The sequence below is a fragment of the Cynoglossus semilaevis genome, chromosome 20 (genome assembly GCF_000523025.1).
Source record: "Cynoglossus semilaevis isolate Cse_v1.0 chromosome 20, Cse_v1.0, whole genome shotgun sequence".
Lineage (NCBI taxonomy): Eukaryota > Metazoa > Chordata > Actinopteri > Pleuronectiformes > Cynoglossidae > Cynoglossus > Cynoglossus semilaevis.
Window position 1 is genome coordinate 7,633,824 of NC_024326.1, and position 11,304 is coordinate 7,645,127.

The window sequence follows — 11,304 nt, forward strand, 5'->3', positions numbered from 1 at the left end:
AATCACCTTAATCTAAACCAATGCATTTGTGAAAATTCCACGTACAGTAAGCTTCAAACCATACGCGATCTGTTAGACCAGATCTGTAGAAATGCTTTTTAAAGATGGGCAGTCACACCTTAAACTCTATTTATTTTAATATTTTAATTTGGTAAAGATGAATGTAATTCATGGTGTTTGACTGTGTTGACAGACGACACATAACTTGTATTTAGGCCTTTTGAAAGACAAATACATTTTTTTCCCCAAAGTTACTATTCAGCTCTACAAACACACACAGTGTGGATATATTATAAAAATAGCCAGATGACAGATGAGAACTTGACCTAATTCCTGTTTTCCTAATGGTCACCGTGGAGGACAGAGCGGCCGTATTCATCAAACACGTGTCTACCTCGGAGTGAGCCTCTGACTAATCACTGTATTGAGTGACTGCAGTAATGAGGGAGTTGAAGCCGACCACTCCTGAGCCCATCCATCTCCTCGGCTGCACCTCTGAACCACGTCCACAGATTGCCGCCGCAAGAGCTCCAGTTTTCTACCTGTGTTTGTCTCGACTGGAGCGAAAATGCTGACGTGCAACAAACTTTAAGTCGGGCTGCTGTGGCAGATTTAGTACAGGGAGAAAAAGAAATGGGGTTATTGTTCATCTTGTACTGTTCAGCTGTGGCTTACCATAAACATCATGTTCTCAGTTTGAGAGCTGTGACTTGGAATAACACTGGGGGAAAAATGTACAACGCCATAGCAAGGTTGGGATCAGGTTCTTTAACAATGTAAAAAAATCTGCACACAGGAGGAGAAGAAAAACATGTCCTAAATGCACCATGTAAACTATTGGCAGGAAATAGACAAAGCCAAATGAAGCAATCAAAACGAGTAGTCAAAAGTGGGCCAGATCTGCACCGCTGAATTTCCAAGTAACTTTGTGTCAGTTCAACTTTATGGTAAAAAACAAGGAAAGTTCTAACTCTGTGTTTTATAACTTCAGAAAACTCTACAGTGAAGAGATATTGTTCTCCACAGCTGGTGCCATGTCTTCTTCAATGGAAAAAGTCTGTGATTTATTTTTCTTCTGGGAGCCGAGCAGCGGAAAGCTGCTTAGTGCTGTTGCCTTACAGCAAAAAGATCACTGGTTTGAACCCCAGCGGTGAGTGTGTGTGCGTGTTTTCTCCAGGTACACTTGTTTTTACCTACAGTTATAAGACATTGATATTATATTATATTATATTATATTATATTATATTATATTATATTATATTATATTATATTATATTATATTATATTATATTATATTATATTATATTATATTATATTATAAACCACTGACCTAAGGTACAGGTCTTAGGCCTGGTGCCTAAAGACCTCTGGTCCACACAGTGGTTTTTTTAATATCTAGAAAAGAAAGTAATAAAAAACAAGTTGTGTTAATTGTTTTCTCTCCTTCATTACTAGAACTTCAGTGATGTTTCGGCAAAATCGCTCCCATTCCAGAAAATGTCAGGGTTTAATAACAGAACATGCAACGATCAGCAGAGTGGAATTGATCTGAGGAGAAACGAAGTGATGGATGTAGTTAGACATACTGATGAGCAGTGGCAGGGGGTGAGCACTGAGCAGGGGGAATGATAACACATACACACACACTGGGTGAAGAAGTAAGGAGACCTTTATGAGTGAGTTTGTGAGTTGATTTTGGGGACTGATGCTGCTCATTAAGTCAGAACCAAGATGGAGACTCACTCAGGCCCCCGGTGTGTCCCCCCTGTGGTGAGGAGCTATAAGGCTGATCAGACCACCTTCTGTGTGAGCTGCTGCTGCTATCGCCTCGCCGCCTGTGTCTCGGCTGAGCATGGAGACCTCAGCAGACTACAAAACACACTCGCACACGGGGGTTACACCCTAATAACCACACAGACTAAGCCTGGAATTTAATTGGCCCGATGGATGTTTGACTTTTTTTACACTGTAGGTGTTAACACTGGATGAGCGCGAGCTTTTAAATAGTATGCATCCAAAAATCCCTGCCCACTCAACCCTTTGAGCTCAGTGAGCACAACATTAAAATATATGCACACTGATAAAGAAAGTTGTCAGGCCACAAGTAAGCATGGGGTAGGTTCAGCTTAAAAAAAAGAAGAAAGTAGGAAACAAAGATTAGTATGAATAAATAGAAGCATCACTTTTTGTGTTTCAGTTTTTTAGATAAAATATGGCCTTATTCTAAACTGCAGAAATAGACTAGAATGGCAAATTTGAACCAGTCCCAGAGGAGCAGCATTGGCATAATAGAGCAGGATAAAATAAAAAAAAAAGAAGCACAAATTGCATATATAAAGAAGCCCATAAGAATGCAACTTCATTATTCTTAAATAAGTGTAGCCACAGTGGTAACAAAAAAAAAAAACCAATACTGCATAGCAGCAAATCTCTGACTAAGTCCTGCACCCACTTAGCTGTATCTTTAAAGCCTGCGTGCACAACTTCCTGGGTGAAATGAACATCCACTTCATTTTAGATGCTGACTTAGCAACAGGCAACTCTATCTGTATTTCAGTCACAACTCTCTCTCTCTCTTTCAACTTTATATCTTTGGCCACGTGTTCGTGCTGGCAAACCAGTAGTGACGCATTTATTTATCAACGTGCAAGTTTGAGCCGAAGAGGGAGGCAACCATAGTGACGCAGGGAAAGTCGACGACGACAACTGAGACAATGTTTTAGAGGAGAAACGAGGGGAGGTTATAAAACTTAAATAGAGGGGTCAACCGAGGACAGGACATGGACACACATTACAAAAAATAGAACTAAATATATTTATATATTTTATGCTAAATTTGAAAAATATATAAAATATAAACATATAAAAAGAGATAAAGGTAAACTCACATATCACAAGAATTGAATACAAAATAAACATATACATTCTTATACAAACATGTCTAAAAATATAATAAAACTGTCAGAGTAAAAAAAAACAAAAAACTACAGCCTTCAGGAACAAAGCAATTGTTTTAAAAGCAATCAATCACTTACTAAGCATTTTGCTTCAGTCATACATATATTTTCTGGTTGTAAAGACAGTTCCCAGTTTTAAAGTGTCACACGTTGTTATTTGACTGACAGAATGTCATTTTTTAAAAGAGTAAGTTTAAAGACATAGCCTGGAACCAGGCCTCTGTTATCTGTCCATCATTAAGTTTAATGTGGATTTTTTTTCTCTCTTATATCTGTATTCTAATCTCGGCATACATTTTCAAAAATTAATTCATGTTCTATTGAACACGACATTAAAATAGTTTGACAGTTTTTTTTGCAACACTAAAATCCAGTGAGAGGCCCGTTCCATCCACCATCGAATTCCAACAATTCCATCTATTGGGCAGTCAGTTGGTAAACACCTTTTACATCCGCCTCCATCCTGAATCATTGGCATCACGTCTCATCTCACAAATAAATAAATGTCACGTAGTCAATGAAATGACTTACTGCCTTTTCATTATTCTATTCACTAATAAAGGTTTAAGTGCATTAATACAAGACAAAACCTTTACAGAAAGAAGATTTTACTATTATTTAATTCAATTCATTAAAGTGCATTTATCTAAATGTGCAAAAAAGATGGTGATTTTCTAAACAGGTTCTTTCAGTAGCACTAGCGCACAATAGCAGCATTCAAGTAATGAGTATAAAAGATTCAGTTAATGTCCACATTCAAGTCAGGGTTGGATCGTTTCATTGATGGAGCTTTGAATCTCTACAAAATTAACCATTCAGAAAACAGATTTTTTAAGTAGAATCTGTAACAGTATTTAAACCCAAATAGATGATTTAAAGGGAAATGTCTTTGTTATTCTTTTTTAACTTAGTGAAATTGTACTTTTCTGCTGAGCCGTTATCGGTTCCACACCGTTTCGGTCCTTTGCGTTGTTTCCGTCTTACTAGCGTATCTTTTGTTATTCACTCAGTGAACAAGTAAAGTTGATTTCTTCATTTACATGCGTGACAACTTCCTCTTCTCCATTTGTGCAGTTGTGAAACCTTATAAACCACCCTTATAAAATGAGGACGTAGCAAATTTTCCCTGTCTCCCTCCTTGTTGCTCCTCTACTAACCAAAACTACTACTTCATCTTCCCCCTCTCATTGATCGGCCCCTCGACGTGCCAGAAATCACCCCATCTATTGTGAGTGGCAGGTGAAGAAATGATGGAGGAGAAGAAATCAATGAAAGTACATTTGGTAGTCATTCCTCTGCTCTGACCTTTCATCCTGTCCACGAGAAAGAGGTCAAATCAAAACCTTATCATCAGCGATACCAACACTGTGGGATGGATTTTTTTTTGTGTTTGTTTATTTAAGAAATCAGATTTTTTTTTTGTTCAGGGAGAATTCCCAATACTGTGGATGTGACTTTTGTAATTGTAATTGATGAAAATAAAAATGGTAAAATGTGTGTATCTAACAAATGACTGTGTATTTACTGTGATTTTTATTAGCCTTTTCCACGCACAAAGCTAAGGTCCACATTTATATTCATCCACGGCTCTGCACTTGTTTAACATGTGCATAAGGATTAACTGGTATTGACTGAAGGACTTCCCACGGCGTACGTCGCAAATACAGGTCTGAGAGTGACAAACACCTGGGGAGTTTGACCTTTTGTGGGTCACAGTCCAGCACGGCAGAGCCTGGGCAGATCTAATGAGTGTAATACCGTGCGTCTGTGATTAATTACCAACGGGGGCGCAGTAATTTGTTGCCACAGATGACAGCTTTGGTCACAACATTTGTTATGGATGACATTCACGGGCCACTTCTGTAAGTCATATAGATCACATCATTCTACTCTCATGCAGCCGGACGTGGTTGCTTAGTGATTAAGGGGGAGATAAAAATCTCAGACTTTTTTGACACGTTGGCGACAGGAACAGGAGTGACAGAAAAGAGACATTAACATTCTCACATCCAACAATTTCCGTTTTTTTCCCCGAGTGGCTGCATTCAGATTACCGGCAAGGAGTGACTCATGTTCAACTCTTTCTGGTTACAGTGACTCATATCTGATGTTTTTCTCTGATACAAAGACAGACATTTTGATTGTTATCTGTTTCACTATGTCATGTTCCAATCAATACCCACTTTACTTCAGCCACGGTTTTATGAAAGAAGGATTATACATTCAAACATACTCTAGGTTTAGAAATATCTGGGAGGAGCTGACTCCTCACGGCTTTGAACCCAACCCTCAGGCCTGGCTGAACAGGTTCTGCAGGCTGGATGCAAAGCGGGTGGAGTGGCGCCTGTGATCTGGATGGTTTTCTTTTTTGAGTATGAGCAATCGCTCGATTTAAATAGTTAAAAAAGGCGTGGAGAAAAGCAGAGGATCAGAGGGGCTACAGCTAATAAATATACAAGTGTAAAACATAAACACAGTGCACAATAGTTATCTATATAAGCAAAAAATTATTATTAAAAAAATTTTTTTTTTTTTTTTAGGGCCTGCATCATTGCCCCTCCACCAGATGGCACCCAAGACAACCAGCAATGTGGCCTGTGCAGACAACCACCACTGTATGGAACCTAGAATGAACCACATATTTATATCATTGTGACCACACACACAAAAAAGATGTCCTGTGATTTGAACTGAGAGTCTTCACAGGAAAACCCATGAAATTATCAATCCTGCACGACAACAGGTGATGAGCAGCACGTTTGATGACCTCATTCTGATTGATTCAATTTTATCCTCTTGTCGGTTCAAGCTGTTTTTAATGTCAACTCTCTCGTGTGCCACAAGTGTTTTTTTAATCTTGTTTGTTTCTCGTCCCTGTGCAACATTAACTATCATTTGAAATGATGATGAAACGACAAAATGAGGCTAAAACACAATTATACCAAAGAACAAAACAGGCAAATTGGTCCCGAACCCTTTAAAACGGCATCAATCTGCAAACAAATAAGTCTGCATTTAATTCCAATCTAAACTAAAATGATCCTAAAAACACAATCTCTATCTAATTTCCTGCTAGAAATTCCTGGCATATTAGGAATTTAAAAGCAAGACATTTGTAAAATTGTAGCCTTGACGTTCAGGTTTTTACCGCAACGGCCAAGACTTGTTTATCAGAAAGTACGGTGGCAACTGCTTCTATTAGTTCAGCACCGGGGTTATGAGGTGCATGGAAAACATTACATATATTCCCAGTTGCTGGCAGTATATTTATGAGGTAAAACATTTTCCATTAATATCCTAGGAAACTAATGGCCGAGGTAGCTGGCAGCAGAAAAACAGATAAGGCCAGGTCAAGCTTCGCTGCCTGCAGCTTTACTTTAGTAAACCTGTATGTGTATTAAAAAAAAAAAAAGACAAAAAAAAAAAACCAAAAAAAAAAACCCTCCCTCTCTCCAAAAAATAAACACTTTAGCTTTGAAACCCTTTAACCCAAACACAATGTTCTTGTGACGTTAATTATAGGGAAGTTAATCTTTAGAAACAGAGTTATTATTTTATTATTCTTCATTACTAGACCGAGAGCAGAGGCCGAAATGTGATAGGAAAAAAAAAAAAGATTCTCAATGCAACCACACATAACATACTGTTTCATAAGATTTTAATTCATGATATTTGTATTTCTCTTCAATTACATGGCTAATGGAGCGGGTGAAATGGAGTCCCAAGGTGATGGCAGCACAGAGTCGTGGAGATGCTGTCCATAGGCAGTGAGTGGCCACAACAGAAAAGACTAGGGCAGATGAAGGTTGCAAGTAATTACACCTACCCTCCAGCTTAATTAGGTCACCGTTAAGTGAGTATTGTGTAATATTGTGTGTGTGTGTGTGTGTGAACGGCGTCTCCCTGCAGACCAGAGGGTCACGTCCCTGAGTCGCAAGACCAGATTGAACCCACGGTGAAAGTGTTCAGAAAGTGCCTGAGCGTTCAGCTGAGAGCAAAGTTAGTAAAAACACAATGATGTCCAATTATCTGACCACCAAGATAACAGGTATGGTCATTACTGAGGCGGTTATTATGCACGCGTTGAGGTTGAAATGGAAAGAATGCAGCGTTTCCTGCGTATTGTTTACAAACACCAAACAGATTACCTTCTCGCAAAGATGTGGAAAAAAAAAGTACAAAGTAAGTACAATGTCAACAAATTGCCACAACCAATTGGGTGGAGAACTATAGCACAGAGCGTCTCTATTTTGTGAAGCTCCTCCAGCCATGATGGGACAACAAATTTCAATACAAATCATGAGTCATTTTTGATTCTCAAGACATTTTGTTTGACGCTATAATTAATACTAGTTCTTAAAAAAGAGTCTATTAATGTATTTCTAATGTAAATACAGAGTCATTTTCATAACTCAATAAATTTGAGCTTCAAAAAAAATATTTGAGAAAGCTGATATAACTGATATAACTGAGTCGTGTTAATCAGCTTCGGGAACAAAAATATGATCTCATTTCTGAATAAAAGAAACTCCAAAAAATCTGAAAAATTAGAATTCATAATTTTCTCGAGTTAATCAAGTGAATTTCAGAAATAAGAACATCCTAGAGTTCCCTCAGAATAAGTATCTGAATAATTTAAATTATTATTAAAACTCCATTCAGAGGAAGAAAGGATAAATACACACAATGGCGTTAGCTGTGAGCTAACAGCTTGTACCCTCTAGTACTACATTCAATGATGTATTTTGGGTAGATGTTTCAATAGAGGAGCAACAGGGAGGGAGACAAGGAAAATTTGCTGCATCCTCATTTTATAAGGGTGGTTTATAAAGTTTCACAACTGCACAAATGGAGAAGAGGAAGTTGTCACGCATGTAAATGAAGAAATCAGGTCATAATTTAGAACAAATCAAGTTGGACTTGTTGAATAATTATAAAAAGATGTGGATGAAAAGAGTGGAATATAGAAGGAAGTTTTCTTTTTTCCACTAAATGAAGATACACTTCTGAGAACACATACTGCTGCTCAAAGTGATTGGCATCAAATTAAGAGTTATTTTAAATTAATTAAAATCCTACTCTTAATCCTTTTATCAGCAGGACTATCTTTCCCCTAAAACTTCTACCATATCATGTGGCCATGAAGCCATCCGGCTGTGAAGTGAGGTTTAAAGGTGGAACAACATGACAAACCCCAGAGTCAAAGTCAGAACTAGATCAAATCAAAGGGACATGATTTTTCTGGACACTCAAATAAAATGAACTAAAAATCAATTTTTTGTCTAACATTATTATTTGATGTTTATTTTGGAATCCAGTCTCGGTCCAGATAAGACAATTTTGCAGGACACATATGGCCTGCGGGCCTCCATTTGAGTATCATGACTATAAATAGTGACGCCAACTTTCCGGAACCAACATTAACATACACAGTCATTTCCTCATGGCGCAGTCCAACAGTCAGTCTCCTGATCTGTTTATTGTTTATTTTTTTCTATTTGCACAGCCATAAAACTGACATCACATTCTATCAAACGCAGCCTGAAGGGAGTGCTGGAGACCATCAAGTCCTCAGGTTATTTACTGAGGCGACGAACTAAGTGTAAAGAAGCTTTGTGTTTTCTTAGGCTTATTATATGACGTTAGTCATGATCTTTTCGACGACGTTCATGATGACGTTCAGTGTGATCGGGTTCAGGCTCCAAAGGCCGAGGAAATCTTATCTTCATCTTATTCATCTTAACACTTCATACTGTACAATTTGTTTTTACAGCAGCGTTCCTTCCCCCTGTGGTTTACAGAATAGTAGAATAGTAATACTTTCAGGGAGATCTGCTTTATTTTTTCCATTATATCTTCCCAGTTGCCGAGGCTCCAGCACGTTGTTAAGCGCCAGTGAGGATATAACTCTGCTTTCTTATCACCGGCAACAGAAGATGAGAGCTTATCACTGTATATTGTTTGTATTTCGGACCAATTCCCATGTGACTGCAGATGAAGAACCCTCTCGGCAGATAACGGCCTGCGATCAGACAACATTTTACAAGAGCGCGGTGCAGTCCGGCCGACGTTGTTACAGGAGGCACGTTATAGTTTATTCAGAAAATACTTTAAACCTAGGCCAGATTGCGCTTTAACAAAGATTTTCCTTTAACAGTTGGCATCCATATTGGAGTGGAGTGAAGCCTCACACCCGCCCATGTGAGGTGCAGCCATATTGACTGTTTTCAGATACCGTCATCACAGAGGAATGGCTGCAGCTCCTCATTTAATCAAACTGAATTTATTCCAAGGTGACATTACTGCATGCATTCTACATGTTCCATTGTTTGTTTGTTTTTGTTTCCCGTTCTGTAGCTGCTCCCATTTTTCATTGTCATTTTAAACTGTCACCTTTCTTTGTCCTGCACACTCTCCCACTCTTTTCACTCCCTCTGCCTCGCTGTGTGTCCTTGATATAGGTACCCACCGCCTCTGTCTGAGAGCACCGTTATTACCATGCAAGGTGGTTGTTTGCTGGGAGAGAAAGAAGAGAGAAAAAAGCTAATGACGTTGGCTTGCACTCAGCGCTAATTAAAATTCTATAAAAACGGCACAGGTAGGTGGCGTGATGGATGCAGTGTGTCAGAAGTCCGGTAAGCGGGGAGGTGCGCAGAGATGTGCTGACGATCAATAAAGGCATAGTAAACACATGATACTGCATATGCATTTAATGAACCAACAGTTTTGTCTGTTAATAACACCCCAGCACCGAACCTAAGCATTCCTCAAACTCTGCTGAAGCTCCCTGGCTGTCCAGATAATGACCGCTTTTTTCACACAGCAAATCCGCAAACACTGGGCACACCCTTCTACTTTTACGTGCTCACTTTATCTCCCCCTCTCCTGCTGGTGCTTTTATTTATTGCAGGTAATTCTCCATGCAACACACTGCTCACTATATTGGCAGATGTAATGCATTTCTTCTATTATTCCTTGACCACCAAGGAGGAGGGTTGGCATTCACTCTGCAAACATGGGATCTGTGGAAATGGCAGCGGTTTCTCAGTGAGCTGGGAGGAACAGTGGAGGCAGACAGGAAGAGAGAGACAGAGACTAAGAGGGGAGTTGGGGGGGCTTAATTCATCTAAAGTATAACAGGAAGTGCTGGTACATGGAGAAGTGAAAATACTTCCACTGTGAGTGAATGAATCATACTCTCCTCAACCTAAACAGCTCAACACAGACAGTTTATTCTATATCAAAAACAACGACTCAAGAGTCCACCAGTGGACAGTTCCTCACAGCAAGAACGTCAACTGTTCGAGCCCCTCTGTCTAACAGGCAGGTTTAGATTAATTTGAGTCTGGAGAGAGAGAGAGGCTCAGTCATTGGCTGGTCAGGTGGCTATGGTCTAACCTGGCATCACCTGCTGGGATACCACAACTCTACTAAAAAACAGAAAAAAAATGGAGTAAAATGCTGTAACAAAAACCTAATGGGAACGTCATATTAATTATTAAATATGTTTAATGTTGATTAATATAAAGCAGTGATCCTCAGGTGGTGGCCCGTGGCCCAAATCCAGCCCGCCCAGCTGTCCACTGTGCTGTCCCATTACTGGATTAAAAAAAAAAAAAAAAAGATGAAATAATGTTAACGTTAAAAACTAAGAAGGAACAGAAAGGATGCCACTAGATGTGTACACAGTAAATCAGAGAATTATATTAATGATGTTAATTATATTAAACAGTCTGGAACATTAACAACAACAAAAACTCCTGAACTGTTTCCCATGGTTTTGCTGCAGCCCCCCCAACACCCCCCGTCCCCCCGCCCCCGTCGATGAGTCCATTCAACACCAAGCAGTTTAAAGTAGGTTTTATCCCCCAGTCACTTCAAGTATTTATGAGCAGCCTTGTAAATATTAACAGTTGCGTTGCTGTTGTCTGAGAAGTGTTTTAGTTTACACTTGAGCATATTTTTACACCCACAGCCGATTCACCACAAAGACATATCACTTCTTTTATATTGCGTTAAAAAGAGCTTCAGGTCCGACACTGTTTACTGCGTAAAGATGTAAAAGCCTTACACTAAACACACACACACACCCTTAAAGCCAATTTAAGTCAACGCTTTTGTCTTTTCATCTGCAGCGGCGGAGCACAAACAACCGAAAACACATTAGTCTTAACTAGACGCTGCACTGTAAGTTCCTCCTGACATATTAACATTTAGAGTTGCTGTGGCTTGGCTGCGTGTGCTGCGAGAGGCTGAGCTGCAGTTTAGAAGCTGGAAGGCTGGGAGGTGTTTACCCGCACAGTTTGTTCAACATATGTAGTCTCAGAGTTGAATCCAACATTATCAG